General features: G+C 32.9%; 1 pseudogene; it reads left to right on the top strand.

Annotated features, from left to right (window-relative positions):
• LOC103264941 overlaps positions 1 to 6,366 on the top strand; it is a 12,399-nt pseudogene extending 6,033 nt beyond the window's left edge.
• The last annotated feature ends 2,334 nt before the right edge of the window (positions 6,367 to 8,700 follow it).

Here is an 8,700-nt window from a genome sequence, read left to right as displayed (position 1 = left end):
TGCGATGCCCCAGTGGTGGCAATGGCCGAGCTCCGTATGAAGAGTAGGCTGTGATGTTGTGTTCCGTAGCCCCCGGGGTGAGAGTCAGAGACCCACTGCAGTTCTCCTTTGCAGATGTTTTCACAGACCGGGTTGCCCCGTCACCATCTTGCTGGGAGTCACCAAATTTTTCAATTTTTAATGTGACATATTTTTAAGGTAAGACTCTAAAATTATTATAAATTCTTTATGTATTCATTTTTAAATATTACTTTTATTTCTATAGTTAATGTAATACTGGAGCAGAATAATTCTTCTCTGATAACAAGAACCCAGAAGGGAACATACGATTCTCAAATTTCTGGAATTAATATAGTTTACATTTTGTCTCTATTTTAAGGCACTCAAAATCATAACAGATTATGAGGGGGAAGGAATAAAATTATATTATAAACGCTAATAAATAAAAATTATAGAACACTTCCTCGTCTTCAACAATAAGCAGAAATACTCACTTGAGATTCCTCTGCTCTCCTTTTGTTTATTCACTCAAATTTTCTAGTGCCATAGTATGATAAGTGAGAATTAATTTTACTATCATAAAAAGTAGTCTCTCTTCAATTTTTTGGAATAATTTGAAGTATGATCTGTACAGCTTTTTTGTGCATCTTATAAATTTCTGCTGTAAAAGATTTTAGCCATTCTAGTAGATGTGTAGAGACATCTCATAATTGTTTTACTTTGCATTTCCCAAATGATATATAATATACCATTTATATATTTGCCATCTGTATATTTTATTTGATGAAGTTGTATTCACATGATTTGCTCATTTTAATTTTTTTTTTATTGTAAACGTGTAAGCATAATTTGCATATTTTGGATACAAATCCTTTACCATATATGTGCTTTGAAAAAATTTTCTCTCAGTCTGCGGCTTTATCTTTTCTTTCTGTTAACACTGTCTTTTGCCAACCAAAAGTGACTGATTTTAACTAAGTTCAATTAATTTTTTTCATTGAATGGCCTTTGCTCCCTGATTAAAGATGAGTTGTCTTCATTTGTGGGTGCTACCTGTCTTATTACTTCTGATCATGAATTTCTCAGGATAGTTCTCACCTTTTTCATGAAGGAAAATTTTTAGGATACTGATTATCATGTGAGTTTTTTAGGTGATCATAATCTTTTGCAGTGACTGCAAACTCTAAGAAAACTATTAAACTCTCATATTGTCTTTCACTTGAAAGCATTATTTTATAGAATGTGATATATAGATACTAGACTCATATCAACTTATCTCTTTGCAATTAATTACATCTGTATTTTATATATATAAGCAATATACATAGTTGATGATTTACTTCCACTCAAATAATCTATTAATTTTAATAGGATGAGTGGTTGGTTCACATGTTTTGCAAATTGAAAAACCTTACCGAGAAGTAGAAATTAATTTTTGAAAGTGGCTAAATCATGTACTGTATGAGATGGTGAATTTGTTCTTTATACTGTTAAAATATTTTTCCCAAACCTCTATTACTTCATATATTTTTGTTTGTACAATCCTACATTTTTCAATATCTGAATGCCCAGGCTGGAGTGCAGGGAAATGGTTACAGCCACCCTGGTGTTGACATGCTGGGTCTGACAATTCTTCAGCCTCAGTCTTCCAATTAGCTGAACTACAGGTGCATACTACCACACTCAGCTAATTTACCTTATTTAATGTAGAGATGAGTTACCTATGCTGGTCTTAAACCTATGGACTCAGGAGGTCCACTAGGTTTGGCCTTCCTAATTAGGCCTCCGTGTCTGGCCTAATTTATCAAATCCAAAGAAGCTAACATCATTATGGCTTATTCAGATAATAATTTTTTTAATAAAAGATTTTAAATTTTCTAACTACAGTAACACAGAAGCAGACCAATTCTTTGCAATATGCAAGCACTCAGAAAGGTACGTAATGATTTCCAAAGTTCTGATAATAAGAGTTTATATTTTATATTGATCTTTAGCCATGCAAAAATAGCCAGAGATTTATTGAAGGAAAATAAATTTCAAAATTTAGCCATAAATGTCTGTAAATAAAGATTATAAGAACATATTTTCTTTTCTTTAGCAATAAATTTAAATACTCATTCAAGATCATTATACCCTATTTTGTTTTGTTGCAAATTCCTATTGCTATAAAAACACGAGATAAAAATTTTACTTATATAAAATAGTGTGTTCAGTGATTACAAGATGTGTGTGATGTGACCTTTTGTCTGTTGGCTTGCTTCATGTGTGAACACAATTAAGGGACAAGAGACTATCTCTTTACAGTGTGTACGTGTATAAGTGAGTGGGTTTTTAATTATATGTACATCCTGAGAGCAGACCTAGATATGTTACCTACATATATGACAAGAGTTTGTACATTGTTTTATTTTAAAGTATTCATATTGTTTCTTGATAGTAATTTGCAATGTTTCCTCAGCACATAATTGTAGTTGTCCAGAAGAATGGTTTACATATTCCAACAGTTGTTATTACATTGGAAAGGAAACAAAACTTGGGAGGAGAGTATGATGGCCTGTGCTTCTAAGAACTCCAGCCTGCTTGATATAGATGATGAAGAAGAAATGGTATGGCCGTCAATGTTTCAAATACTTTGTTGAAAGCTTATTTCAGCCAGTAATATACATACACACACACATATATATATATATATATTTTTTTTTTTACCTGGTTAATTCTTGATCTATTGTAGAGACAAGGTCTTGTCAACTTCTCTGGGTGGGTTTCGAACCTGCAGGCTCAAAAACCTCTTGCCTTGGCCTCCCAAAGTCCTGGGATTACAGGCTGAGCCACTGAGCCAGCCTCAGCCTTCTATTTCCACCATTCCCAGCTCTCCTTTGCTTCTGTTTTTTATTTGTTGTATAGCTTATAGTTGAATGTTGTAGGGAGTAATGCAGAGAATGCGTATATACCACCTGGTCTTGGAACACTGTATTCGATAAAAAGGAAATCACATAAAAATGGGGGCTGATATAGTTTTAAATTATGTGGTTCCTCTAAGAAACAAGTAAAGAGGAGTTTGGGGCATATGTCATTTATTTTTCTTGATGGGAATTTCTTAACTCCCTTCTAAACCACAACTCTGAGTATCTGTGAAAAATATATTGATTTAGTCACAATATCTGAGAAATGAATGCACAAACTGGAAACTTAAACAAATCCGTGCTGTTAGTTTTGACAACATGGGTGACTATTAAATTATGTGAATCACATTTTTTTAAATTAACTTGAGGAGGAGGATAAAATTATTAAGTTAAACATTTAAGAGTTTTCTTTATATCAACACTATTCAAAAGCATAAATAAAAATAGCCAACAAGCATATAAAACTACTCAACATCACTAATCATCAAAGAAATGACAATGAATATTACAATGAAATGCCAACTCATGCCATTCAAAATGACTATCAATAAAGAGAAAAAATAACAGATGATTACAAGTATGTGGAGAAATCAGAACATTATACACTGTTGGTTGGTATGTAAATTAGTACAATATTATGGGAAACAATTTGGAGATTTTTCAAAATAAAAGCAGTACTACCTTTTAATCTAGCCATCACACTACTGGGTGTGTACAAAATGAAAACCAATAATATTAAAAAAAACCACACACTTATACGTTTTCTGTTGCATTATGCACAACATCAGAGATATGGATGCAATCTGTGCCCATTAACAAATACTTGAATGAAAATGTTTGAATAAAAATGTATTATGCATATATATATGCACATACACCATAGGTATTTGCGTTTATATATATATACACACACACACATACACAATAACACACAGAGACACATACTGTGGGACTCCACAACCCAAAATAGCAAATAATGACTTTTGCAGTGACCGGAATAGGCCTGTAGGGTATTACATAAGTGAAATAAATAAGAAGCAGAAAATCATATACCACATGTTCTCATAGTAAGTGGATAAATAACGGGTACAAATGGACATAAAGAGTGAAATACAGACCTTGAAAGCACTGAAGGGACAGAGAGTGGGAGGACGGTGATGTATGAGAAATTATTTAATGGGTACAATGTACATTTTTCAGATGATGGTTTTATTTCAACCCTGAACTTCACTACAAGGCAGTATATACATGTAACAAAAACATACTTGGATACCTTGAATTTACACAAAAAATGTAGACACTACGGAAATTTTTTTAAGTTTAGTATATTGTTTAAAAACTTAAAGATCTTGTGGAAAATACACTATGTGTACTCTTAAAGTTAATACAATCTATCATAATGCTTACTTACATGAGAATTTTTTATTTTCTGTGAGAAACTTCTGGCCTCTCTCGTACATGAAGCATGGATTGTAATCTCCCGTAACAGCAGTGATCATCGATGGGTGTCAATAAAGGGCTCAATGTTCAAATAGAAGTAAGTTTTTTGGAACAGTGCATAAAGAGAAAAAATATATAAAAGGAAGAAATTCAAAGAATAATATGAATAAGCTTATGTTGATTTTTAGACATGAGGAAAGGTTTTGTAAGTTAGTACAGTGTTGTAATAAATATTACATAATGTGCTACAGGACCACCTAAACCACAATTTCCCTCTCTGTGGTTTCATTGCCCAGGATCAACCTCAGCCAAACGTATTAGTAGAAAGTTTCAGGGAAAAACAACTCATGAGTTTTAAATGTGAACTGCTCTGAGTAGCATGATCAAATCTTTGGTAGTATTGATCTTTCCCACCTGAAACACGAATCATTGTTTTGATTAGAGTATCCACACTGTGTATGCTACTTGGTGTCCGTCACTTATAGTCATCTAGTTATCAGATCCACTGTCTTCATAGTGCTATTTTACTTAATACATGCTTAGTTTACTTAATAAGAGCCTCAAGTGCAAGAGTAATGATGTAAGAGTATTGCTATAATTATTATGTTAAATTATTCGGTATTGATAATCTCTTGTGCCTAATTTACAGGTATGTATGTAGAGAAATAACAGTATTGATTCGTATGAGAATTGGCACTATTCATGCTTTCAGGAATCCACTGGAGTTAAGGTCTCCCTCAAAGTACAGGGGAGACTTAAGTTTTGTTTAATAACCGACTATTATAATATGATAAATGTTCTAACCTCTTTTCAGGGTATTATTTTCTTAAAATACATGGATAATTCTCTTATTTCAAAGATTGTTGCCCAAAATAAAATGAATTGCGGCTTTTCTTCACTACAGGATAAAAGAATATTTTGCTCAATGCAGCTGTGCAAAGATACGCTTCCAACAACTTGAGGCAGAAAAATGTGGTGTTTCACAACTATATAGTTGTAAGCATACGTTTAAGAATTCAAATCCCTGAGTTTGGAGTCTATCAGGTAATTTTATATTTTATGAAATAAAAATGATATTTTGATCACATAAGTCTGAAAATGAATTATGTTGTTTGTTTCAGCAATGAAAATAAATTTCAAAATGAGTTACTAATGAATAATATACAAACCACCAAGTGCAGATATCACTGCTGTTGTGCCTGACTCCTTTTCCTGAACATTAGATTTGTGTCATTAAACCTTTCTAAAATTTACATGTTATATGAGTCTGTTTGTGTGAAATATTAAGAGTACACAAATCCATAGAGACAGAAAATAGAATAGCGGTGGCTAAGGGCTTAAGGTGAATTAGAAAGTGACTGCCATAGCTACAGTGGTTTTTTTTGATAGTGGTCTTTGTTGGAACTCAATGAATATATTAAAATTTTTAAGTGGATGAAATTTATATTATGTACATGACACCTCAAATAAAAAGTAAACGCTCACTTTTTGTAGTTTATAAATGGGATAATTGTGTTTCACATGAATATGTCAGAGTTGCCTCCCTAATCTTAAAATGAAATGGGCATATTACTCATTTGACAAGAAATAAATAAATAATGACATTAAAAAACTCTCATGGAATTTGCATTTGGGACTGCATTAAATCTGTCACATAATTTTTAAAGATTATGGATCTTTGTAGTGTTGACGTCAACAAAATTCAGGCTGTGATTCAATGTAAAATTTTCTTTAATTTCTCTCTATCACATGTTGTAATTTTTTAGTTTTGAAGTCACACAGTAATATAGGTATTTTACTTTCTTGTTTTTGTAAATGACATCTTTATTTTAAAATTTATTTTATAAATGTATGTTGCTACAAGTGTAAATACCGATGAAGTTGGCACGTTGATCGTACATTCAGTTGCTTCATTGATTTTATGTATTAACACTATAATTTCAAGTATAGATTGTTCTGTATTTTCTAATCAGCTATTTTATCTGTAAATAATTACACTTTTATTTTCTCTCTCTAGGTGTAATGATTTTCTTTCTTGAAATAGTTTCACTGCGAGGGTTTATTTCTTATAAATAGAAGGTACAATACAAATTCTATGCATATTCTATGCATTATTCCCTGTTTGGTAAACAAAACTCATTTATATTTAGAAATTGTCATCTTAACTTTCTCGAAGGAGTATAACAATATTCTAATTTTTCTAATTGATTTTTTATCTAATGATATTGCATTTATTTTATTCTTATCAATATGTTTCCGGCATATAACCTTTACAATGTAAATTACGATTATTGCTGGGGACCGACCGCAAAGGTCTGCCTTCTGACATGGTCGAGGAGACTGATGACCCCGAACGGCATGGCACATCTGGGAAAGCGGTGGTTCTTCTTCTCCTGCTTTGTTATTCGTGCTGCTGGTGGAAACCCTAGAGGCTGAGAAACTACAGTTAACTCAACAACCACAGAAAAAGGACTCCGGAGCATTGCAGGGAATTTTATCTACTCACCCTGTGGTTATAAGCACAGAGAGGAAAAATCATAGTCTGTCCTGTAGTGTCACGTCCAGAAATCCCCATTAGATTACTAGACAAAATGTATACCCCCTTAAGGGGAACCCCCAACACTATGTTAAGAAACCGGGGCTAGCATTACAGGGGTCCTGAAGGTCGGCCTGCGAATGTCCAGGCAGGAACCCACTTCCCTTGCCAAGAAACTTTAGATAAAAACTATGGATATCATGAGCTCCTTAGAAACAAACTGGAACCATTTGGTCTTGATTGGAGGTGAGTCAGAGAGACATGGGGTTGCTGCCAGTGGCCTAACAATTGTAAATTGTTGTGCCAGCTTTACTAGCAGGACCCCAAGAAATGTCAGTGTTTTGGAGATTGATTTTTCTATAGCTACACAAATAAAAGTTTAGGTCCTTGTGGCAGAAAGCATTTGTTAGAGTGTACCTGGCCATACTTAAATATATAGCAGGCTGACTTTTGCTGTTACATAATTTCTAGGAAAAGATTAGATATTAGTTTTAATACATGGATTATGCTTAATTTTGAAAGGTCATGGGTATTCAAGTATAGGGTAATGGTGTTTTTGTGTTTTGAGTGTGTTTAGCTTTAAAGGGATAATCGCATAAGTTTTTGCTTCATAGCTTTAAGGAAAACAATTGTATCTAATAGTTTAGAAATAAGAAGAGTTCGTGAAAGGTTTCACATGACTGTCCACCTAACTGCAAAAATATGAGAATAATACTCAGAAGGCTGCACATGACCATCATTAATGTTTTAAGAAACCTGTTTTGGAAAGCTTGAGTAATGTCAAGAAAAGGTTTTTCATGTATGTCACCCAAAAGGTTATGTAATAAAAAGGCATATAAATCACAGATTTACTGGCAATAAACGAGCCGTACCACACAAGCACTGGGTCTGTGTCCACCCGTTCATTCGCTGATGCTGCTCATCCTTTGGGAAACCCTGAACCTGCTGGAGCTGGACTCCAGCAGATTATCTTCAAAGTGGTTTTTTTTCTTTTCTTTTCTTTTCTTTTCTTTTCTTGTCTTTTATTCTCTTATTTCTGTGTAAGGAGTCTTGCTCTACCTCCAAGACTGTAGTGTCACAATGATGGCTAATTGCATTTTCTAACTACTTCACTCAAGGAATCCTCTCTCCTCAATCTCCTTAATACTTGGTAACACATTACATGCTACCACAAGGAGTAATTTTTTTCTTTTCTTTCATTCTTTTTCTTTTCTTTTTATTATGCAGAGATATGTTACCTAGGATGGTTTCGCTTACTGGATTCAAACAATCCTCCTACCATAACTTACTAAAGTGTTGGGATAATAGATATGAATCTCTGCTAGGACTTATTTCTTCTATATATTAAACCAGTCTTGTGTCTCTAAAAAAAGAATCATAATTGTTATTGTGTAATGCCCCTTTAAAAATAAATCAGTGAATGTATTATATTCAAGGTAATAGTTGTTTCTTTATCCATGTTCACAGGAAAGTTTGACTGTTTTTATTCAACTCTTTTGCTATCAAGGCTGTATTGAAAGGCAGTCCTCTTTTTCCTGTACCCTAGAAGCATTTTTTTAGTACTGTTTTTTTAATAAAAGGTCTTATTCGGTGGTAATGATGTTGGAGATCCTATAATATTTTTGTAGAAAAGTTTTGATAACAAAATCAATTTCTCCAATACTTGAAGCCTGTACTAAGTATCTGTTTGTGGTACTGCATTTTGATAATTTTTATTTTCTAGATTAAATTCTATATGGATATTAAAATGTATACTGAATATAGTTAAATATCAATAATGATTGATATCTATAAAAACCTTAACGATTTCTCCTGTTTAAT

Source organism: Carlito syrichta, unplaced genomic scaffold (assembly GCF_000164805.1).
Source record: "Carlito syrichta isolate Samal-C Ts95f unplaced genomic scaffold, Tarsius_syrichta-2.0.1 Scaffold305775, whole genome shotgun sequence".
NCBI lineage: Eukaryota > Metazoa > Chordata > Mammalia > Primates > Tarsiidae > Carlito > Carlito syrichta.
The sequence above is the reverse complement of the archived record's forward strand: the minus strand, read 5'-3'. Positions and strand labels throughout refer to the sequence as shown.